Source organism: Calypte anna, chromosome 3 (assembly GCF_003957555.1).
Source record: "Calypte anna isolate BGI_N300 chromosome 3, bCalAnn1_v1.p, whole genome shotgun sequence".
Lineage (NCBI taxonomy): Eukaryota > Metazoa > Chordata > Aves > Apodiformes > Trochilidae > Calypte > Calypte anna.
The window spans coordinates 18769869-18795429 of record NC_044246.1 but is presented as its reverse complement, the minus strand read 5'-3'; the positions used below and the strand labels follow the sequence as shown (position 1 = coordinate 18795429).

The 25561-nt window shown below is 35.2% G+C and overlaps 1 protein-coding gene across 1 annotated transcript in view; it reads left to right on the top strand.

Annotated features, from left to right (window-relative positions):
• The window catches only part of CAMKMT (calmodulin-lysine N-methyltransferase), a 210070-nt gene that overhangs the window by 141925 nt on the left and 42584 nt on the right, over positions 1–25561 (top strand). The window lies entirely within an intron of this gene.

Sequence of the window (25561 nt, the reverse complement as noted above, 5' to 3'; positions counted from 1 at the left end):
CTCTCAATGGGATTGAAGCCACAGTTGCCCTCAGAAAAGATGCACTTGTGCAAAATGACTAATGCTTCCCATTGTTTCCAATATTAGTGGAACTGCTCTTAGGCAGAATAATTGTTGTGGAAGCATAGGAAATAGCAAAAAACTTTAGCCGGGTTAACAGTGACCATTGCAGAGATGCAGAATTAAGGTACTAATTTGTCTTTTGCAATCAGTGTTATTTAATCTACAATTGCAAATAGTGTTATATGAGAATTGTACAGAGTTGCAAGACAGGTAACACTAAAAAGATGTGAGAGATGTAGCTGAGTGCAGCATTTCATTCTGAAAATTTGTTGGTTTTATAATTTTCATTCTTTAATCTTTCTTTTAATTTTTAATTTCAGTGGCTCTAGCAGACTGGTTTTACGTTTCAACATCATCTTACCTTACTTTTTTCATTTTCTCTCACGTACTATAATACTTTTTAAGGGATTTGTTTAAAAAATTAGATAGAGATCAGGACAGCAAATTAGATACCAGTCTTAACTGTTCAGAAATGTAAGAAAAAAATTATTATATTCTACTACTGTATACCCTATTCATTACAGTTGTCATCAAATAAAACAAAATATAACTTACTGAAATGAGTTATAAATAGAGTGAGTAGAACTTAACATACATTTTCTTCTATTAATAGATATTTAGTATATTTGAATCAGTAATATCTTTAGTTCAGGGTTGTTTCAGTTACTGCTGTGAGACTGGGGAGTGTTTTGAGACTAAGTGATTCCCCCCATTTTAGTTACTGACGGTAGCTTTTTCTTTTTTCAACGTTTTTTCAACATTTACTGTATATCTAACAAATGGTAAGACCAGAAAGAACAGTAATCATTGCTTAAAATCATTATAAGTAGTTAATTGCAATATTTATAAAGGGAAAAACTGCAATACAGAGTAGAATATTACTTTTTTTTTTCATTTATTTGTTACTGCTTTCAGATATCTGAAAATAGAGTGTTTGCTGCTGAATGATCTCTTGACGTCAAACTGGTTCTTGCTGGGGGCAACAGTGCCAGTGGAGCATTTTGACTTTGATTTCTTCTATTTCACCCTTTTTCATGCAGTTTATTAGAATAAACAGGGTATACATGTCTTTTTAAATGATTATTGCAAAATTAAGGCCAAATACATTATTTTTAAAATGAAAAACAGAAGGTGTTTTTTTCTTTTAGCAAGGTATTTTGCTAGTAAAACTTTTATTGATAACTTCAAAGTGTAGGCAGTCACCTTAAAAAAGGACTATGACATATGATCACAAAAGAAGAAATGTAATTGTAAAAATAAGGAATAAAGAAGAATGCTTGGGTGCCCTGACATTCTCATTAGTGCAACTTAATGGACTTAGTGAACTCTCCCCTGTTTTTTAGTGATGAAAAATCAGAATTGGCTCTTGTCTATTTAATGTCTGTTTTCACATTGATGATTTTTATGATTCTAATAACATAGCAATAAGATATCAAGGTCATAAAATAGTTCACCATCTGTAACTTGTGACCTCTTTTTGTATAATTACAGTAAAAGAATAGCCATAGCATTTCAAAATTGCTTCACCTAGGATATTTAATTCCTTTGTGTCAAGAAGTGTGTTGTCTTTCCTGTGCTGGGATAATATAGCAGTCACCCCAAAGAAGGAACAGAGGGCCAGAGGGTAGGACACAGGTTTGTTCTATAATACAAAGTCTTTTAAAAAGATATTTACTTACCATCATATAATTAAATTAAACATCTAACATTAGGCAAAAAAATTCAAAGCTAAAAGGGAGCGGGAACCTTAGAGATACCTCAGGTTTTTTATCTAGAAAATAAAATAATTTTTCATTATTTCAGTTTGTACCACTCAGCAGGATGAAACTAGGAAGCAAGAATAAGCAATTGCCATTCAGTGGCAAGGAAGCTATTTCAATCATAAAGAAAGCCTTCAAACTTGTGAAGCTGACCCTGCTAAAACAATTATCTAAAAATATGAATTAGAGCAAGCTGAAAGTAAAAGTAGAACTGAGGGAGTTTCTAATGTGAATGTAAAATCAGTGCATGGAATATAGGATATTTTCTAAAAAGTAAGTGGAGCTAACATATTCCCACTAATAATTGGGAACCAGTAAGACAAAGAGACTGAAGGAAGTGGGAGGTGTTATGCAAGCAAGAAACCATTAAGCCAAAGTAGTACATTTTCTGGAATTTTGAGGTAAGTTGACCATGAAAGAGTCAAATTCCTAGCAAAAGAAATCTCTTCTTCAAAGTAGTCACAGCAGATTGATGGATAGAAAATATTGCACCTTAATTTAATCAATTTCTCAGGTTTCTTGAAATGGTCAGAAGGATTTTAGTAAGCAAAACAGAATGCTGGCACCTGGAAGTTCACAATATAATCATCACGTGGTGGAGTGGAAACTTGCATGAGCTCTTGCAAGATGTATATTCCACTAGTTTCAGATATACTTGATTGTGCCAGCAAAGGACCAGATGAAATAGTGTACTCTTCATGAAAATACTTCTTTAAAATAGATTGCTTTGAAAAACTGCATATAAATCCTGCATATGGGTTGCTACTGGAGAAGGAAGTGCTCCCTTTAATTTGAACAGACTAATGTTAAGAAAAAAGCTTAAAACTTTTGCATATGTGACAGTCAGATGTGTTGATTTATGGATGCTAAAGGCAAAACTATCTCTTCTGGCAGTTATTTTTTTTATGCAAGGACTACCAGAGTGAAGAGCAAGTAGGTTTGGGCTGGAAAGTGAAGGATGCAACACAAAAGTGGAATCCCCGAGTAAAAGCAGTTTTCAACCTAGGGCTGCTGCCACACACTGATAAACTGCACACACACTAAAAAAGTAATTCTAGACTAAGAGACCATGCACAGGATGTTTTGCATGCACATCTAAAGAAAGGATGGTCTATTAGGGTGATCATGCCCCAAAATAACATTGTGTTCACAGAGTCCAAATTCTAAATAGTTAAAAGGATAAACTGGATTTTAAAAGTTTGCATTTTTTAAATTTTATTTTAATTGCAATACTTTGTAGAGACTGCTTCTGTTAAAACTCTGGCTCTGAGGTTAAGAGATCTAATGACCTTTGGATTTCCATTATAGTCAGTGGGAAAGGTAGCCATTTCCAGAGAGCAATAGGGAAAGCCAGTCTTACTGCCTTGGTGAGCCCCTTCTTTCTCCATGGACTGTCTAGGAAGCCAAGGCTAAAAAAAACTTCCTAACATTGCTGCTTAAGTAATATGGCTAACTTAGGGTGTTAAAACACTCTCCAATACTTGATTATATAGTAAGAGCTATTCTTATGAAGAGCAATATGGGAAAAGAGGAGGTGAGGTGTAGTCCACCACAGAGCAATTAAGTGACTTTTTGAAGGTGATGCATGAAGTCCATATGTATTCTGGGAACAGAATACAGATTCACACCTGGAATTGCATTAAAACAATTGGGAATGTCAAACTCTGCCTTTCATATAAATGAAAATGAGTAAAGCAAGATGCAAGTGACTTGCTTACAGTAACTTGGCCAGTGTGCAGCAGATTCAAGAGTTACCCTAGGTTTTCTTACATTCCCACATCATACTCGCTGTCCTACTTTTACTTCCATGCTAATTTATAAAGGAGTTATGTTTTACTCCTGCTGTATTAAATTGACAGTTTTTTGATGGATGTACAGTTGTGAAATACTAAATAGGAATGACAGAATTTGGCTGTTGCTTCTTTGTAAAACAAGATTTGTCATACTCTGCTGGAAAGAATGTGTTAAATTCAGTAGGGACTGTTCTTAATGTTGCAGAAAAGTGGAAATCTCTTCTACTATATTCTATCCATTCATGAAGTACTTAATCTGAAGACATTCTTCCTCTGAACCTGAGTAAGTCAGTGCATAGTCTCATGCATGATACAGATTGATCTTATTTAGCATGCATAATTAGGAACCCTATCAGTAGATCTAAAAACCTCTTTCTCTTATCTGTTTTAAATGGTTTAAATTTCTTTTACTGATACCTATATCTATGCAAATTATGGTAGAATTTTCTGGTTCAAGACAATGTCTAATTGATCCTAAGTTTGTGTATAGGATTTCAAAACTGAGCTACAGCATTTTATATAATGAAATAAATTCACATTCACTAGAAGTAGTGCTGTCTTATGTATGTCTACGTTAGGATCCTTTTACTATTTACTATTAGTATATTACTAAATATACTATTTACTATTTAATTTAACACTGTAGGTTGTTGCATTGTTATTTTTCAAGGTCTTTACAGATAACTCTATGTAGTATTTACCTACTTCTTCAGTCGCATTCCTTTCTGAAGTTGCTATATGTTATTTCAGTTTAAGCTTTTTCAGGCAAGTGATATTATTGGAATACTGTTCTTTGTCCCACATACTTTGGAATACTAAAATTCAAAAATAAAAATAAAAGAGATGCAGGAAGATCAAGGCAAAAAGAAAAATTATCTTGTTTCATGCCTTTGAAATATTTTTGACAGTTTTAGCCATTATTTTTAGTTGTATGCTCCTTGTTTATATCATTTTCATTGCTTTCAATGTAGATGAATGGAATAAAGCAGAGTGATTTATGTAGTTCTTACCATGAGATGGAGCAGAATGAAAGGTAGGTGACTCATCTAATTTGCACAGTGAAACGAGATTCAGAACAGGTTTCTTTGGTTTAACAACACATCTTTATTTTTATCTTTGCATTAACATAAGGAACTATTACATAGGGAGTATTAAAGAAATACTGTATTTCCTTTCATATATGGGTATGTGCATGCATTATGGAACCCTAACTCATACTGATATATACTTTCATTTAAGTAATGGTAATAATTCTGCATCTCTATTTAGAAAAATATAGAACTCAGAAGCACAAGTTACTTAAGGCAATTAATATACTTTATTGTATATTGTATCGTTATAATCTGCCCCTAAATTTAATATTGGTGAAATTATGTTTACTTTTTTTATAGTACTTATTTAACCAAAGACATAAATAACAAGAAAAATGAAAATACACAGTCAAGATCCATAGCCAGACCGATGATATTTTGCTGGCATAGTAGTGAAACTGTTTGGTGTACATTCCATAATGTACATGTCAAAGCTTGTAGAGTTGTTGTTGTTGTTGAGGATGTTGTATGTGAATTGCCCATTGCATAACATTATAAAATGTTATGTATCTAAGTAATCCCTTTGCTCTGTCAGTAATTGGTATGTTTTTCATTAATGGTATGCTATTATGTCATTGATATTTAGGATTACTTTGTCTCAGGATTTTTTTTAAGACTACTTCCTTGAGTCCTTTGGTAGGAGCCACTCAGTTTCTTCCAGCAACCAACTTTGTTGTTGCACCACTATTTTGGTGCTTCCTAATTGCAGATACTGCAATTACCATATTGCAGTAACTGGATGTTCCAATAAGCAATAGTAAGACCTCTGAAAACATTTTTGGATTATGTGAGTCAGCCAGTATTTTTAGTTGGATAATATTCTCCTCAAGAGGGGACTGTTCTGCAAAAAATCACACTCAGGACTCTGCAAATGACACTTCCACGCCACGTGAATTACATTTTTATACTGCTGCTAATACAAAGTGCAGAAATCCTTAATTAATGTACCTTTTCAAGAGGACCTCTTGGATGCTAGAATCTCTCAGGTCTGTTTCACACTTCTTCTCCCACACTACTTATAAACAGATACTTTTGCACTGTAAGAACTTCTCCAATGACATGTGTTAAATTATATTATGTAAATTTTGCATAGTAAGATCTGTCCAGACTATTGTTACTATAGCAACTTGTAGAATTCTTACTTTGCAAATTCCAAACATGTTACTAATTGTAGGGAAAAGTAATGCATGCTGAGGAAATAAACTATGAAAAATCCTGTGAATTTACCCCTTTTGGCTGGTGACAATGATCTACCTGGCATTTGTAATTTCTGCTTTATGTCAGATAATACAGTTTCATGTGCATTTTTCAAAAGTACAGTGTCATCTGTAGATATTGCCACTGCTGTCTTTACAAACAGTGTCAGTAAAAGTGATGCAAAATTGATGTATTAAGAAGTTAAAAGTCTCCTTAATATCCTACCTGTATGTGGGATAGAAAATTACAATGATATAATCTATTGTGTTCAGCTTCAGTAATGATACTTCTTGAAATAAGTATGATGAAATAAACATACAATACAGATTTGTATATAGATATGAATTTAGAACCAGACTTTCCCCACTAAGGCAATCATTAATCTGATCACAAAATTAGTATAGAAAGAACTGGTTTTCTATCCTTACTTTCACCAAGACTTTTCTCTCCTGGTAATAATGACATATGTAAAGTGAACCCCATAGAAACTGTATGCATAATAACTTAGTAAAGCTCACTTTTGCTTATGCATACTTTAGAAGCTATTTTATATATTAGAATTCAATTAACTGCACTTTGAATTTTTTTGGAGGTGTGCAATTTGAGTACCAGTGAGATTATTCACTTTGCAATGGAAAGAACCAAAAGAATCTCAAGCAGTCCCAATTTTTTTTTTGTGTGGACAATGAGGTTCAGTTTTAAATAACAGAGTTCAGGGTTGCACTAATTTAAAAATAAGACTTGTAGTTTCTTCTATGTATTTCTGTTGATGAGGAAATCAGTCATCATAGAGTAAAATATGATTTGCAAGCAATGCAGCAGTTCTGTATTAATCATGATCCCATCTTTGCAAATTCTTAGGCAAATCTATATCAACTTAATAGACAATGCTTCCTATAATCTTTAAAATGGTTCTTTTATAGTACCTGACTAACTACTGTGTGACTCAAAGGCCACTGCCTTTGAGATGACCTTAGCAAAAAGTTCTCTCTTGGTGACTATATTCATTCACAGATAGTCAGATCTCTTATGCCATCCATCCACTTTAATTATATTTCCATGCTAATGTTTTTGTGCAAGAATCCAAACTATATTTCACACTTTGAAACAATAGTTTGCTTATAATTTTGAAATTATCTGCAGAACTTGTAATTTTACATTTGTACATGATGACTCTCGAGAACTGGATATTCAAATTGAACTTTTATTTTGTTTCTCTTGAGTTCTCTGGTAGCTACAATTGAAAAATTGAACTTAAAGAAGTTGGTAGATGTACAAAGGGTCAGCTTGTAGAAATCTCTACACAACAGATAACACTTTCCAGACCATGGGTGTGCCAAAGGTACAAGGCCTCTAAGTTGGAGTGCTAAAGAAAGGGCCAACAAGATTTTCTTGTGGCTGATGATCTTGCATTTGAAGGAGTTGCTTTTTCAAACTCATCTCTCTGAAAGACTCAAGAATTATGAGGGCATTTTGTCTTTGGCACCAAGGAACAGGCTCTAGGACTAGCCATACATTCTGATATGCACATTTCATGAACTTCAGCAACAGGCTGTTGGTCAGGTATCCACAGAGAAATAGTAGCACTTTCATGGGTTTCTACCCTCTAGCACAGGTAATCCATCAGATTTGAAGATATAATCAAGAGCTGCAATATATTCTCCTTCTTACATCATTACATTCTTCCTTTCTCTTAGCTTCTGCAGTTTAAGCCAGCCAGGACCACCATTGTAATTGATTAGTTGCATGATCCATAAGGACCTTCTTCTGTTCCGTTGCCTTTGCTCCTCTAAAATATTTCCTTCTATCATCCTTTTCCCTTCCTTCCTCCCTCCTTTAATTAAAAGGATATTGTTGGTAAGAATAAAGATGAGCCAGTTAGACTCATGATAGGACTTCTCTGTGCCATGCCCCTCGTTACCTGCGCAGGGTCCAACACTTTCTGTTAGGAGGTGAGAGATTAGAAGACAAAGCAGATTTTTGCTTGTCAGCCTGTGCTGCAGTAGAGCAGAATCTGTATCTCTGACTTTACTTAGGGACATCTTCACCCTGAACACGTGAACTGTTTCCCGTCTGTATTTTTTCCTAATGTTAAACCATCCGGGAAGGTATCCAGGAACTCTGCTGCATTTAGTGAGGCAGACTTAGTGTTGTTCATTTGTAATTTTTTCAGAGCTGTCTCCTGGCATCTGTCACTGAGTCTGCAGTACTGCCTGGGGTCAGCTTGCCAGGGAATGTGCACCTAGGCTGCCAGGTGGGGAAGAGGTGGTGGTTACTTCCCAGCTACTCTCCAGGTACAATTTGAGATGGTTCCTGCTCTGCCAGGTTTGGTTGCAGGTCTGTGGCTGAGAGCAGCCTAGCAGATAGGAAATGTGCTACCTTACATATTCTTCAAGTGAGCAGGAGGTTAGCTGGGGCTTGTATTTGCTGTCTGGGAGGGGGAAATGGTCCCTAGCCTTGAGCAGCTCTCACTGTGAATACATGTGGAGACAACTCATCTTGAGACAGCCTGGTTGCTAGAAACATCTTTTTTTTCTTTTTTAAAGAAAGACTACCTAATTGTTAATGGTCTAAAATAAAATGTAGATTTAAGTACCAAGTAGTAATTTATTACCAGATAATACCTCTAATATGCATGTGAAATAAGCAAGATACAAAAATCCACTTCTCTTAATGTTTCTTCCTATTCCATTGCAGGCTTGGTGGGGGGAATATATACCATATGGATCTTTTGATACACAATTTTGTGGAATGATATGCATTTATTGACCACTTCCAAGGAGCCTGGCTACATGTCCCTTGTTTCCTTGCAAGAGCCTGAATGGGAAATGCAAAAATATTATTGCAAAGGCAGTTGCAACATTCTGCAATTATGATGTTAGTTTCTCTGAAGCATGCACAGAAGAAAACCCAGGTATTTTGGAAAATAGGCAGTAAAATGGCCTTGGTAAAGTACTAGTCTGCTCTCTGTTGATATTTAGATTATTTTTGAATAGAGTAGATGGATACTAATCTTGTATCTAATTTTTCCTCTGTCATTGGCTTCAAGGAAATCAGTGGAGTGGTGCAAAAATTAAAGTGAGGTGAGACTAGAATAATAATTTTCACACTATAAATTATATATACAAAATTAACACTAGGTTATGAAAAAGCATATAAAATAAAACATTGAACCTAATTACATATATAAGTTGTTAGTGAGCATTATATGTATGTGCATATATACAAACCACTAGATACTAAGGAAAGCATTCAATGTTATGCAGCTTGTGCAGATTAACAAAAGAGTGAACATGAATTTTAGTCATGGTGACTTGTATATGGTTTCATGATATGACCATCTGTCTAATGCAGCAGACATTACCTACAATTGTTAAAATGATCCAGTGCCTATCAGAAACAGAGAGGTTGTTTGCTTTTTAAAGGAGCAGCATGATAGCACTTGGCGGTGCGCTCCAGTTTACTAGCTAATAGGTCAGACAGGCTAAGATGGCTCTTCTGTCCAAACAGAAGGGTTGAATGCCTTGCTTCTCTCTTAATTCTGAAGTGTGTAATCTAGTTCCACAGACCATCTGCTTCTTGCTTTACTATTTCCCCTCTTTATCATGCCTACCAAAACTAAGGTGCACAAAAAAAACCCAGAGGATAATTGGAAAGGTGCCTTTCGGCAACATTTGTGTGTTTTTACCTATTTTCCTGTTCAGCCATTTTAGCAGTAGTTATATAGGTAATTTGTTTGCCTTTCATATGTTATCTTTCTTTCCTAAAAGAAAGAAAAGTCTTGTTGCCCTAATAAGCAATATTGCAGCAATGTTAATGTTTTGTCTGGCACATATGTTCCCCACATTTGTGATCAGTAATAGCTTTCTATTGAAATGGTTTAGTTCAACAGTTTACAGTTGAATTTTAAAAAATGTGATATTAAAATGTGCCATTGGTGATTTGCTGAGATTAAATACTTGTATTAGTTTTTATCTTGAATTAAAAAATCTCAGTGTTATATATGTTAATGTATTGCCCCTCTTTAGTATAAGATAGTTTGAAATTCCTATAGTGTGCATGTTGATTCAGTAGAAATAATAGTTACAGTTATATAAACAAATAATGTTACAGTATATATTTAAGAAAGAAAAAAAAAAAAGAAAAAAAGAGAAAAACTCAAGCAGAACATTTGGAATTGTTATTAAATAAAAAGAACACATTTATACAGACAAGCTGGCATGGATTCCCAATGGATTCCCAGCATGTTAGTCCCAGCATGTTGTTAAAAAAAGGATGGTGTATAAACATTCTGTTGTCAGTCAACTTAAGTCAGACAGCAGATCTGTAAAGAGACACCCTAGGTTCATCAATGTGCTGTGACCATGAGATGAAGTCAGCATACCTGGCTCCACAGCAGTCAGAGCCATGTAACACTTCTAGGCCAGTCACGTGGAAAAAGAAACCAGAGAGGACAGAAGGTGAGCAGTGATGGCATTGGTTGTGTCAGGCTGGTTCTGGGCATTTTGGTACTGGCAGACCTGTAAAATACCATGACTGTCCCCAAAGAGGTTTAATGAGGCAAATTCTTACAAATATTTCAGAAGTTACTTTAGGAGATACAGTTGTTGAGAGACAAGCAAGTAGTACTAATTCTGCAAATCATAGCTTCCTATAAGGACTATAGGATGGGAACAAATACATGCATACAGTGGTGGGTTTTATACATCTATATATGTATATATAAATATATTCCCAGCTCTACTTCTAGATGATGAGTGGAAAGCATTCTAGGTAAGCATTTGAAAAAACATTATCCCAGTGTTACATTTTCATTGTTACTTGTTTTACTGAAGCCAGTGGAGCCCTGATTCTATAAAACCTGCCACCTTTGTTTTGTTTACTGTTTTCATCCTGTGTTTGGAAACTGGGGAAGTAACATGCAATTAGGTACAGAATTTCTGATGGAGGCTATTGGAAGGGTGTCACTGTAAGTCTGTATGTCTCAGTTATCAGTCTTCTCATCTCACTAAAGACTAACAGTCTATTCAAATTTTTCTAAGTTTCTTTGTACCACTGTCACAAAAGCAGTGAAACAAATAAATGAAAATAATACATTTCATTGAATTTTTCTAACTTTAGATTGGTTTTTGAGTTGTTGAAGTGGGCACAACTAAAGGGTAAATACCAGGACCCCGTAGAAAATGGAGAATGCCACCTTTGCATGTGTTTTGTCGTTCTCATGGTTCTTGTCAAACTCTGGGATAATTTTTTTTTGTTTGGGGTGCAAACCATGATAATCTTAAGCAGATATTTACAAATATTCATTTGGTCCAGGTATTTTTACAGTAATGCTAACATGTATTGTCACTGAAAATAGGGTACCTTCTGCTTTTCTGTTTTAAGATTTCAAGATAGCCCAATTAAGTCTATGTGTTTTATGACTTAATTAAGTCTATAAGTTTTATGATTCTGTGAAGTCTGAAGTCTAGAAAGAAAAAAAGGAAGAAATACATCATACCTATTGCAGCCAGTTTTGCTGCAGAAATAATTTAAAGTTTTTAGGGAAATTAATGAAAGGAAAAGAAAGATGATTCTATTCTGAATTTTTCCCCTGTAACTCTTTCGGGGAAGATATGCCCACCTATTAACTTCAGAGTTAACTTTGCTGTGCATCTGTCTTCCTTGCCAAATGGATTGTGATTTTCTGAACCAACCACTCTACTTGAGGCTAATCCTTTTGGGAAGAGGTAATTTTCCTGTTTATCTTAATTGATATGTCCTCTAAATTTCAATCTGTACATTAACTTGACCTTAACTATACAGACTCATTGATAAAATGAAGGTCACCCAGGCAAGCTCCATGCATGACTAACATTATTTCCCATGTTTGTAATGATTAAAAATCTGGACCCTCTTCCTAATCTTTATCTTTCAATCATTTCTAAAAATGAGTGTAAAGAATATTTATGGTGTTTGTTGGTGCTTGGTTAGGTTCTTAAAAAAATCAGTATTATATGTGAGATAAATACTGTTATGTAAATCTGTGTATTTCTATGTCTCTCCATAAGTATGCTTTGATATAGTAAATGCCAAAATTTAGTCTTGTTAGGTTCCTTCTGACTATTTTTTTATTATTTTTCCAATCAAACATACGTTACTTGCAGTAATAGATTGCTGAAAGTTGAAATTCTTCTAGCGCTTCCTAGACTTGGTAAACTCTGGTGTGTGAAGCAGAATACAAGCAACATAAGAAAAAAAGACTAATTTAATGCATAGCCAAATTTCATGCTTAGAATGGACAACTCTCACAACTTGAACCTGAACCTCATGTCCAGATAGACTCTGTCAATCTTGAAATTTGAGCCACTGTGTCATAGCTTATAATCAACATTTGTTTGAATAAAATTAGAAGAAATACTTTAACTTGCAACAAACCTAACTGTTGGTTACAACAAACAGTGAATGCCTAAAATTCTTGTGTTGTAAATGAATTCTCACTGGCACAGAATGTTGAGCAGTCTTGCAAGTAGGAAAGGACTTCATGCTCCAGGCATTTTTGTGCTATACACTTAAGCTGTTGTAAAGGGACTACAGTACTTTGGCAAAATCTAATGCTGCTGTTACTACCAGTAACATTTGCAGTTGGTTTATAGTAAAATGCAAGTCACTCTAGTCTGTGAATAAATATCTTCCTGACTGCACAGGATGATAATTGCTCTGTCTGCACTTTCTTTGGCACCTACTTATCTCAGCTGAAATGATTGATAAAAATATTTTTGTACTGATGTTGAACGCTTCTCAATTATATAATGGTTTTTGTATTATTTCACATTTACTCCAAAGAAAGTTCATGCTAAACTGAGTTTCACTGCCGTCAGTATCTTTATTAATCAGAATAGGAAAAGTATGGTGTGTTTCCCACCCTTTTGCACAAGATTGATTTTTAAAGCAAGACTTCCTCTTTCTTTTTTTGAGCACTACAGAGAGTTATGTACGAGGATATCGAGTAACTGACTTCAAACAGAAGACAAATTCACTAAAGTGAAAATGATTGTGATAGTTCTCTAATTTCCCCCCCAGTGTATGTAAAACTGACTTTTAAATTGTTTAGTGGATAATGGATCATGTAAGGTCAGTACTAGCCATAGCTGTTATGGCTATTATTTTCTCCTTTCATGGGAGGGTGCTCAGCAAAATGAGATTGTCACGCTCTTTTTTTTTTTGAGAGGACAGCGACAGACAGTTAAAAGCCTCTTCATGTAAGGATGTTATTTCATAAAGACACCAGCACTGGATTATCCCCTTCACTTTAAACTTCTGCCAGCTTGTACAAAGAGATAAAACAAAATAGCCCCAATCCCAGGGGTGGAGAAGTGCTGGCCAGATCTGCCCATGTCCACAGCTTTCATTTTGATTAGTCATATGTGAGGAAAATTCACTTAGGCTGAGAGGTAAATTTAATACCAGTTATGCCCATGCTGTTCATATCACAACCATTTTCACATGATGCCACTTAATTCCCTAAGAAGCAGAAAGGTAAATCGGTGGCTGGCCAGCTAAGGTGTCATAATGCATTAGGACCAGGGCTCGCTGCAGGGGATAATGGTTCTGATTGCTGTTGACTCATGTCTCCACCAACTGCCTCATGTAAAATAAGTGACATTTAAAAGGCATCAAGATGTGAGAAGAGGTTAAAAAAAAAAAAAAAAAAAAAAAAAAAAAGGAAGAAGAAAAAGCAGAGTACTAAACTTGCCACTTGAACATAAAGTCCCTTTTTCACCCTAAGTGGTATAAAAATGATAACTCGACATGCCATAGGTGACCTGCACTGTGCTTTGAACTTCCTGTCTTGTGTTTTTAGAGAAAATCTGTAAAATTGCTTCTGGGAACTGCTCCAACTTGTTATCATTTATTTCTCATTTAATTTTTTTTTACTTTTGTTATTTTGCCCTTGGATATCAGTCTATTCATCTTTTAAAAAGCTTAAGGCAGAATCAAGTTAGGCAATGGTATACAACAAGAGGCAGCCTACTCTCTGAAGGCCCATTTAAATCTATTTTTATAAAGAGAATCAAATTCCAGTTTACAGTAAGCATATGCTTCAGTTGACATCTGTTTCTAAGACTTGGATGCTTTGTTTGCATAACAGGCACCAATAAATGGCCTTGTTTTAAGTCTGCTCACTCAGTTGTATTTGGGTTGTTCAGCTGGGGATTTGAGTTGCAGCTGATCCCCTACCGCGCATAGCAGATACGAAAGGGAAGAAAAAAAATCTGAGAAACCCTCCCTGTCTTATTTATTAATGCAGATTTCAACATTCTCACCGAGCCACTTTTGTTACATGACTACTAAATTCCTGTTTGCCCAAGCAGAGAAGTGTTTCTAAGTATCAAATTAAAGATAATAGAAAGTTTTGTTTTTTAATGTTTTATTTAATAGCATTTGTATCTTTCTCAACTGACAAAGCCTGGTATTATGAAGAATGTTTAATGCTGGGAATTAAATGGATGATACGTGTAAGAAATGCATTTGTTTTGGCAACATATAATTACACAGTATAGTAATTTAAAAAACATAATGTGTTTTCTTTAAGTCTCCATGCACTGTTCATGACGCAGTTTAAAATATTTTGTAAATAAAATTTAATTCCACCTGCCTTCTTGGAAAAACAAATTCTGGACTTCTCAAGGGAAAAAGCAAAACTATATATGTTGCTCCTCTAGCTTGCAGAATGTCAGCTGTGTGAGGTGATGCATTCTGTTGTGATTATAAAATATTTCTCTGCTATCTGTAATATAATATAAACACATTTCTTAGAAACCTAGAAAATGCCTGTAGAAGACAAAAATGTATTAGTAGTATCACAGCTGTATAATTACTTCTCTAAAAAACCACTATATGTTTTTAAATCAATAATATCAGAAATTATTCCTCCCCTGGCCCCCCTAAATTATTGCAAAGTGCTCTCTAGTAGTGTACAGAAGATATAACATATTTCAAGTGGATTTACTTATCAACTTTTTCTAGTGGTACCAACAGCAGAAATATATCTACTCCATTTACTCTTATCCATTGCACCTACTTTCTTTTTCCCTTTAATTTTTATATATGGTAAAAATTTCATTGAAGAGAGATTTTAGTTGACAGGACTGTAATTTTAAACCCAATAGAAGAGGTGTAAGCAATTTGAGCTTAGCTGAAGCATAATCTTAGGTTGTCAAGAAGAAACCCATTCTCCCTATGCTAATCAATCAGTATATCAACCGACCAATCATCTCCTCAGCTTAGCATATATCCTAAGGTTTGATATATCTATTAACTGCCCATCATGCAGCTGGTCTCCGGTTGATGAGATTCCCCCTATCTTGGCATTTGGAGGCAGACAACTGAGCTATCACAGCCTCAGATAAATACTAAAGTGGAGATTTCAATCCTGCTCCTGATAGCAAAGACAATCCAGGAATATAGAACATATTTTCAGAAAAGAACACATAGAGAATTACATTTTGAATGGTGTGTTATATGTGAAAATTGCATGCATTTCATGATCCCTTCTTCCTCCACTCCTTTCCCTTCCCCAGAAGTAACAGGAAATTATTATTTTATTGTGACTCTTAAAAGGAAAAGAGAGCAAGTGCTAAAATTTGTTGTTAACTGCTAATTACAACGTGCCATGCAACCAGTTTTATAAAAAGTAGCTTTTCTTCTAATTAGAGTGTTATTTACTTTATCAATGGAGGACCTATATGACAATAGTGTCACAAAATATTTAATCCTCAAGGAAAAAGTTGAATTTCAGAGGGTCATATGCCTGCCCCTCCATTTTTAAAGTCTGAGCTCAAAATGCCTTAAGAAAATATCTAATCCAGGTGCTGAAGGGTCTACCTACTAATATGGGTGTGTGACAGGCAGATTTAACATAGTGTTTCAAGATCTATCTGTGCAAGAAATGCAGTTGGAACTGGTGACATACTATGTTGGCTGCTATTAAATTCTGCCTCAAAGAACATAGTGCTTGGGTTACTCAAAGTAAAATCTTGCTAGACCCTAGGGAGTATTCTAGGACTGCTCAAGGGTCTGGGGTCACTATGGAACAGGACACACATGGTAAAAGTCCCCCATTCAAATTGCAGTGTCAAAAGATGGGGCCCAGTTTCTGTGCTGGCACATGACTGAGCAGTTCCAGAAGTCAGATAACATGTGTGCTCATGTTAATTAAGAATTTGATCATGCTTAGGTGATAAACCTAAGTATGTTAGGAGGTTAGCTCACATACTCTTTCATGCTTTCTTTTAATTAAATTATGTGTAATGGTTTGTTTTGTTTTGTTCCTTTGTTTTTGAGACTGAATCTTCTGGATGTTCTGAAATATATTCTTCCAATGATGAAAAATGGCATAAATCCCTAGGCTATATATCTGAATCAAAGACCATTATTCTTGACCCAAAAGCACTTCTGTGTCAGAGTGTGAAAGAGTAAGTGTTATACAGCTCTACAATGTTTTTCATCAGAATTCTTGTAGCACCTGTGTTGCTCTTTTGCATTATTTATACCTTGTGAAATAAGAATGTGGTCAGTTAGGTCATAGTTTTTTATAGCTACACAGTAAATGTGAAAGTAATAGGGGGAAATTGGTTGTTAATATTTTGGGCCACTTTGGCCCAAATTCAATGCTTATCACTTTTGCATCCTTCCTTAACATTATTCACTGAAACATTGATTTCCTGAGAATGGCAACCTTGGATTTGACTCTACAAAATTATTCAATGTAATATGACTAGCATATACTAATATAACATATGCTACTTAGTTTCTCAGAAAGACCATTTGAAGTCCAAAGCTCGTTCGTTAGCTGGCATATAATGGCATAATACCACATAATACCTGGTGAGGATCTGGCCCATTGTATTTAGTGCTCATGGAAAGTGATCACCATGGCAGATCAACAACTTCATGAAACCTGTTCAGGCAAAAAACATCCATGAGCAATAGTAGTGTAAGTTGTCTTGTGTTGCCTTAATTCTCACAGTCTAAATTCATGTGGAACGCAGATCCATGTGAATCTATATATGGATGAGATGTCAGAAAGGGGTTCATTCTTATGCAGTGTTCTCACTTAAATACCATGTTACAAATTTCATCTCTCGTGAGAGATGAAAACAAGGTTTAGTAATGTAAGGAGATTTGCACACCTCCTTGCAGGATATTTGCTGGTAGTGCAGACTTTTTTAACTTGCGCACTTTGTATCTGAAAATACCCTTGGAGCAAGAATCAAGGCTCATTGAGTATGGTGACCTAATGATTTAATTTAAGAATACATAGGATGCATGGTGATCTTTTACCAGTGTGTAAAGTTCCAAGTACTGATAAATTCTGTTTTGTTAGAGAGATGATCCAGCGCTTTCAGACTCAACTGGGCACACTATTATTGTTTTCACTTGCACACAATTAAAAAAAATATCTCCTGGTAGCACAGAGAAGATGCTTTTCTAATACTTTGGTAATCTGTGTAGAATGGCAGAGTTTGATAAAGAGCAAAATATGAATCAGAAGCTACTAGGACCAAAAGGGTTTCATCTTTGTTTAGTTGATTTGATGAGAAAATTTAAAAAACAAAACAAAACAAAACAAAAAAAAAAAAAACGCAGACACTAAAAATTGAAGCTCTAGACTCCACTTCCAAACACAATCAAAATCCCCCAAGTAAATTCCAATTTATCTATCTTGAGCATTGCATAAGGGTGCATAGACTAGATTACCCAACTTCCATGTTTCATATCAAATATTTGAGGAAGGTAAGGAATATTAGTAACCAGAGTTAATCTATAGATATATTATCTTCTTTACCCATGATATATCTGGAAAAAAACCAAACAAACCAAAACCAACCAACCAAAAAAACCAAAAAACCAAAAAAAACCCAAACCAAAACAGTGCAAAAACCTAATGAAAAAGACCACATACAAACCCCCTCCAAATTGAAAAGTTTTACCCCTTCATCTATAGACAACAGTGAAATTTAGGGTATTGGAATTGGCTAGATAGAGATACAAGGCTACACCTGAGATGTGGTTGATTATATCTATAAGATATTGTGAATACTGATCAGAAAAGCAGTTATTTAGTTCAACTGTCCAACTATTTTGCTGAACATGGCTCTTTAAAATCTTCCTTTCTGTATAACTTTTTTATTGTGAAGCAAGGAAATAAGCTTGCACTCAAAAAATATTGCTATATATTGAAATGGTAGAGTTCAAATATAATTTAATATTATTTTTCTATACTTTCCAGAATGAGTGCTCATTTAAATCAGATATTATGAAAAACCCTACGACTAATCCTAAATTCAGGTGTACTACCACTCAGGCTAGGCAGATTGCTAGTTGATCATGCTAAGATGCTCCCTTATCCATTATTGGATCTGAAAAAGAGGAGGATTAAGAATTATCTGACTTCTCAGTTAATGTGCAAATCATCTAAAAGCTCAGCTTAGAAAGGTCTTAGAAAGCCGAACAGCACTAAAATAATAATAATGTCTTGAGAAATTTTAATAATATAAATGTGGCATATCACATTTTTATGGTGAAAACAGAGTTTTATGCTTTATATCTCAGATGGTCTTTTATCTCTTCCTGTTTTTGTAAGTGTCTATGAAAGTACTGTAAGTCTATTTTTAATTTAATATTTCTTTTAGCAATTAGAAGTTGTCACTTGGGACAAACATGCTGCTGAAACTTGGTGAAAAATGTTATTACCTTCAGGGCAATAGCAGAAAACAATTTGATAAGTATCTTTGGAAATGTGCATTAATAGAAATCTACTTTTAATGAAGCATGAGGGAGGGAAAGCAAAGTGTCTCAGGAAATATCTTTTTACAAGATTTTAATAATATCTATGTTATTTGAATTTTTGTTTTCTGTGATACTTATTTGTAATATCTTTATTTCTCATGGTTATGGTGAAAAAACCCACTTCATTTGAAAGATTGAAATACTATTTTTCTTGTTTTATAAGAGATGGGAGAATCTGTGAACCAGAAGGCATCTCTTAATGCTTCATCTTTGCGTTTTTAGGGTAGTTCTGCTTTTTGCTGTAGCAATATTTGTTTTATCATTTCTATCATTCCAGTATGTATACTTGCCTTTCAAAATCTGTGGAAAGTATTTAAAAAGAAAAGAGAAACGAGAAAATGCTAGTATTTCAAAACCTATTATAATGCTTTTTCAAATATGTCAGACACATCTTTGTTAAAATTAAACCAAGGATTGGTTTTGAGCGAATAGCCCTATATCCTTACAGATGCTGTGGATGGATGCATCTAAGCTGCTTATTATATTGATGGGTTTTGCTGCTCTGCAGCAAATGAAAACAGGCAGCTGCTTCCTCCATCAAAGCAAAAAGCAGCCTGAGTTTTTATTAAACGAGTGTTCATTTCTTCTATTGCCAAAATTCTTACACAAAACAAAAGAGCAGTTTTAGCACATTATTGCTTAACTAGACATGAACAACTGACAGCAAGTGATAAGCCTGTCTGCTTTTCACAACTGGTAATCATTTTTGGAATAGATGTTTTAATATAGTTGAATATAAAATTTTGTAATTTACATCTACAATGGTACATAAATTTATAGATCCATTTTTTTTTGCAGGAGAATGAAGGCTATAATCACAAAAGGATTGTTCCAGTGTTGTTTAATTTTTAATAACTATTTGAAAACTAGGTAAAAAAACCCCCCACACAATCAAATTCACTCATTTGAAAAAAGGATGTTAAAGACAATCATACAAGTAGATTTGTACAGTTTGCCAATTTTTCTTATGGCAGAGCTGTGCTTACGTTTCAGGCTTTGACTTGTTCCTCCGTTTCCACATCGGTTCCACCCAGCCTCTTAAGTTTGCGCTCTAAAAGAAATTTGCAGATTGCAAACCATCATGTTTCCCTCCTAGTCATGAATAATAATGAGAATGAAAGTGAGAGATACAGTGCTGGGGCCATTTTGCCTAGGCTGAAGATCTCAGCCGGTGCTTATACATATTTTTCAATGATCTGAATATCATGAATTCTGGTTTAGATTGAGAAGAGAGACAAGAGTTTCTATAAAATGTATGTGCATAGGGAAAAACAGTGAGCTGCGTTTCTCTTGATATCTTCTATTTCTTCTGATGTTCTTGTACCTTTTCAAACTCACTTATAGCATTCCTGCTGTGGAAAAGTAAGCTAGCTATTCTTCCTGCCTCAAATTACTCCACTGGACTTAAAAGGTGGTTTGCTGTATGCAAGAGTCAGGTGCAGAAAGGCTGGGGGTGTAAGGTACTACTGTAAAGGTTATTTAATACTTTTTTTTTTTTTTTTTTTTTTTTTTACACTGTGTACATACTTCAGTTCGAGTAAATTTATTTTTATTCACTGTGTGCATTTACTGATGAAGTTGCAAAGGACCGTGACCCCTCTTTTCTGTGCTTCTTCTGTAGATAGGTATAAAATTAAATGTGAGGGTGCAAGTTTGAAAATGAGGGGTTTGTGTACTGCAAACAGAAGAAAATAAGTTTTTCAGTGGGTTTTTTCCTCACTTCGCAGTTCCCTCTATTCATTTTGCTGAAGGGACCAGGCTTATCTTTAGATTATTATGAAAGTTATTATCTGTGGAAAGTTTCCACTCCTCTACATGTGCATTTTATGGCAGCAAAAATTTTGAATATTTGTGTTTATAGTACCTTATTACATGTGTATATGCTTTTTAGATACAATACATCTTAGGTGGGATCTTGATCTTGGGTAACCTGGATCACTTTCACCTGTGCCACATTTTGTCTGCTGTGTGAAGTGAATGAAAATAAAATTTACTTAAATTTAACTGAAATTACTTGACACTTAAAATTTAGAGGGTGACATCTCATAGTTTAATTAGTCCAAAGAAATGGCAAAATTTGAATTTTGAGATCAGATGTCTGTACACGTGGCCATAAGAAGTGCTTGGGAAAAGTGACCAAACTTTCCATTTGACTTGGCTTAGAAAGGAACTTAATCTCCTAGCATTAGTGATGCAGGTGTAGGACAGCTTTATACCTCCTACACTGAGCTTCAAGGGACTGTTCACCTGTCACCTCTGGTGGCCTCTTTGTGTCCTGTGTATAGCACAACAGTTTCACTGGTCTCACACTGTCTCAGCTGAACTAATCAGTAGCTCATGTGACTTTTTGCTAGTGGTGGAGCAGTGAGCAGCATCATACCTATAAAAATTAAATATCTTCTTTAAAAAGACACGTCTCAAATCCCAATGATTTTCTAATAACATGCTTTTCTTTAAGAACTTCACATAAGATCTGAGTATTTGTTTTCCAAATACATGGCAGCGTTCTTTAAAATATATGCTAAGAAGACACAGAGGAGAAACATTGATTTTTAATTTTTTAGAGAAAATACTGGATAATTCATTTCTAGTAGACAATTTTCTGTAATATCATACAGGATTCAGCAGATTTGGTTTCATCACAGAAGAAACACAGGTTTTGTGTTGCTTTGGAGTACTGGTGCTCCACAAAACACCCTCAGCAGGCTGTATACTCGTGATTTACTCCATGTGGGTGGGAGGCTGCTTTAAAGAGCAGTTGAGCTGTGGCTAGTGCAGGAGGGACCTGACACTTCCCATTAGCAAGCACCGTGAAAGCAATAACACCAACTTCAGGTTTTTGTTCTTAGCATTCTTGTAATTTTTGTTAGTGTTATTCCCTTATAGGAAAAGCTTTTTTGGTGACATCAGATCTCACGGTGTTAGGGTGGCTCTGTGCTTTTTCTTGGCCTTCCCATAATTTCCTTCTGTTCAGGTAGCTTCATCTGTCTCCTATTTATGTTCCTAATGTGCAAAACTGGGACAATAGAGATTCATGATTTCATCAAGTTCTCGTTAGGTAGACTGCATGACTGTGGTGAGACTTTATGATATGTTAGTAAGTGGTGTAGAAATGCCTGCAGAGACCTGGGTGTCTCTGCATATATAGCATTTCTCCATCCATCATCATACTATTCACTCGTGGTGTTTTTCTAACCCTACTGCTACTGTAGTCTGGAAATAGACATCATTGCTCTTATGACTCATTTGTAGTGGATCTCCTACTCCATCCTGATGGTGAAAAGATACCTGCCAAGAGCTGAAATGTGGGCAGGTGTTGCTCTGTGAGCACTGTCTCTCTCCCACATCCTCAGACACACAAAATCCCAGTCTTCCTTGAGGCCCCCCTTTAAACACCAACACAACTGTTTTTTAAAGATGTTTCAGTAACGATTCCATGTTTTCAGACTGTTGTTATTATCAAGGGGATAAAGAGTTTTAAAATCTCCAGTAAACATTGCAAAACATTTCTTTTTCCAAAAGAAACTTATTTCTCTCTGTTTCCTTGTATAATGAGACTTTCAGTCCCCCTGTCTAGGTCACATAGTGTATTTATAGCCTTTTAAATACAAGCACTGTTTGGGGGCCTTTTGATATTATTTTGCCTATACATGTGTAAATTATTGACTATCACGTGTAAGTAATTGTACATGCAAATAGGTACCCATCCGATGTCAGGTATTTATAATAAAATTCACAATACAAAATGAGAATATTTTAAATATGAAAGAATTATTTTAAGTGTCTTCAGAGGAAACTTAATCCATATCCATATGTATGTGTTTGCAGGAAATAAATTGTGCTTTTCACAATCCAGGAGTAATTGTTAACTCACAGGAATTGCTGCATTTTCTGCATTACAGCTGTGTGTTTTCTAACAGAAGCAAAACTATCTTACCCTTGCAACTTCAAAATGTAGGTCATCATGGTGGTGAATGTAGGTCAGAGTGAAGGGGAAGAATACAGAATGCAGACTCCTCCACACGGATCTTTAAGCTTATCCCTGTCTTGACCGTAAAGAGGCTTACTTACCTGTTCAAGCACGAGAAGCTTTTCCTTTTACTAAAATTAATGCACGTATTCTGGCTTCTTGGCTTAGCTGGAAGTGCTGTATGCTTCCACACTTGAGACCAGTGTTCGTGAAAGACCTCCTGACTCCTGCTTCTTTAGCTGCCAGCCACTTATATCATTGCTGAGGTGATACTTCCTTCCCTGCGGGGGCAAGGGAGTGGGGAGGAGAGTCGAGTGCATCACTAGCATCTGCCTAAAGAGCAGCTTTGTCTTTCCAAAGGTGCTTCACCCTTCTGTCAGCACAGAGCTATCTGATCCACCTGCAGTTTCAGCTGGTATCAACCTTGTAATGGTAGCAGGAGAAAGAATGGTGACCCCTCATAAAAGATTTAGTGACACCATTCAAAGTGCCCTTTCAGTAATAACCATAGAAAAGTGAGAGACATTTGACTGAGGGTACTGAAAACTCAGATGTCAAAGAATTTTACTGCAATTGACAACTATTTTTAAAAATCGCTCAGGCTAAAAGTTAGGTATAAAAGGTTTTAGGTTTTTTGTGTTTGTGGGGGTGGGTTTTTTTGTAATGTGAGATATAAGATTTATAAATGGTATTAAATTAGCCGTGTCTTCACTAAATATAAAAAAGCACTTTTATTGCTTGAGTATACAGCAGTCACTGCAAACTGAAACATTCTTTATATTATGCAGTAAAATATTTAAACAGTTATTATATTTATTGCAAAATCTGTCATTTTAGCATATTTCAGTACTCAAAAGCATTGAAATTCTCAAAAGAGAGATATAAAATCCTGTACAATTCTTAGTGTATGTTTCAGTGAAGAATGGGTAGTCGTGTGTGAATATTTTATTTTAACCCTTGGTGAGTCTAAGCAAAATAGCACATTTGCCAGCACCTAATCAGTGTAAACTGTCATAAAAAGGGACAAATACCAATAATGCTTTAGTGTGTTTGTCATACATGTGAATCATCACTCTATTTTTTTTTCCTTTAAAATGTTTGTCATACAAAAGTTATATGCAAAGCTTTGGCCAAATCCTGTCTGGGCTTTTGTTTGTTTGCATGCAGACAACATATTCATAAATTGTCATTATTTATCACTCTGACTAAGGGTACTTCAGAATATTTACTGAATGGAAAGGAATAATTATATATTTTATGGCTACACTCAAACTCTAAGTAATTTAAAAGGAAGACCTCTTTTTTTGCCAAACTTCTGTGTCTATTGAATATGTTGTGATGATTTGGGATCAAAAATTAAAAATTATAACAAATTATCTGAAAGATGTGCATATATAGTGAGCTGCATGGAATTAAGTTTACCTCTCTAGAAATACCTAAAATATTCTCCCACATGGCTGTTTTTTAAGTTTACTGAAAACATTAAAGTGTCTGTGATTGATAATTTTAAGTTAAGAGATGATAACCCTGGTTTTTACCGGTGGATTGATATGTAAGCATGGTTTTCCATTGCTAAGCAATATCAGATAGAAAAGACATACAGCTGTAATCTGGCCACATATGCCTTTGATTTAGCCTCCTTGAACTCTGGGAACCTAATTCAGGTGTCTGGATTAGGTTAGGTAATAATAATACTTAATAATGAACCTAGTTTTCCTGGGCTTTCTCCAGCAATGGAAACTGATGTCTGCAGGAGAGTTTGGGAGCCAAGCAGAATCTGTGCTGCCCTCTCTGTGGGCCAAGGAACTTGAGTTAGATGTTCAAGTGAGGTGTCAAGTCTGATGAAACAGCAAGTTTCATGAGTGCACAGTGCTGAAGGGGTAAATTTGCCTGGATGCCTTGAAGTACTTGCTAAGGTTGACAGTGGTTCGTGCAGGTTTTGTGATGGAAGTTTATATATTGTGAATAATACAGATTAGGTGAAAAAAGTGGGGTTGCTTCTGTCTATTCTCATATGAGAATTAGAGGGTCTCAAACAACAGTGACAGGGAGGTAAGTACAAACCAAGAGAGAGGATATGTTTCTTTGTATAGCACTGTAAAACTGTGATGTTTCCTGCTGTGGGATGTTGCAGCTACAGGAAGTATATCACAGTTCACCAAAAAATTAGAGAAGTCCTCTGGTGACTGATAAACAGAATTTATTACTTGTATCTCCTCCTCAAGAACTTCTTAAGCCGTAACTGGAAATCATGCTACATTATTGCCCTAGTCCTGTTCTTGTGTTTAGCATGTTTTGCTGGTCAGTGTTTCTTGCAGTCAGACTGATGCCCAGCCTAAGAAAACTTAAGAGGAAAAGAGCTGAATAAATCAAAACTGCAGAGGACAGCTAATGAAAAAGGTGTGGGCTCCTGGCCACTGCAAGGTGGGCATCACATCTGTCCTGGCACAAACAGTTTGATGTTCATGTGAATGCCCTGATGTCATAAGTTTCACAGAATTCAATTTTACATAACTTTTAAAGTCTTGACAGTATATATATATGTATATATTATGGTGTATGTTTCTGTGTATGTGTGTGTATCTAGAAACTAAATTTCTGATCATCAGTCAGAATGAAATTTATGAAATATTCAATTCCAGTGCTAAATCGGAAGTCTTCCATTAAAAGTTTTATTTATATGTTGATGTTGTTGCTGTTGTTTTGGTTTTGTTGGTTTTTTTTGTTTGTTTTGTTTTGTTTTTTTTTTGTTCCAGGATGTTACAGCAAATTTAGAAAATTAAACAGTTGTTAGAGGTCTGTAAATGCTAATATGTATTCAAGTAGTATTTTAGACTAAAAAAATATCTATTT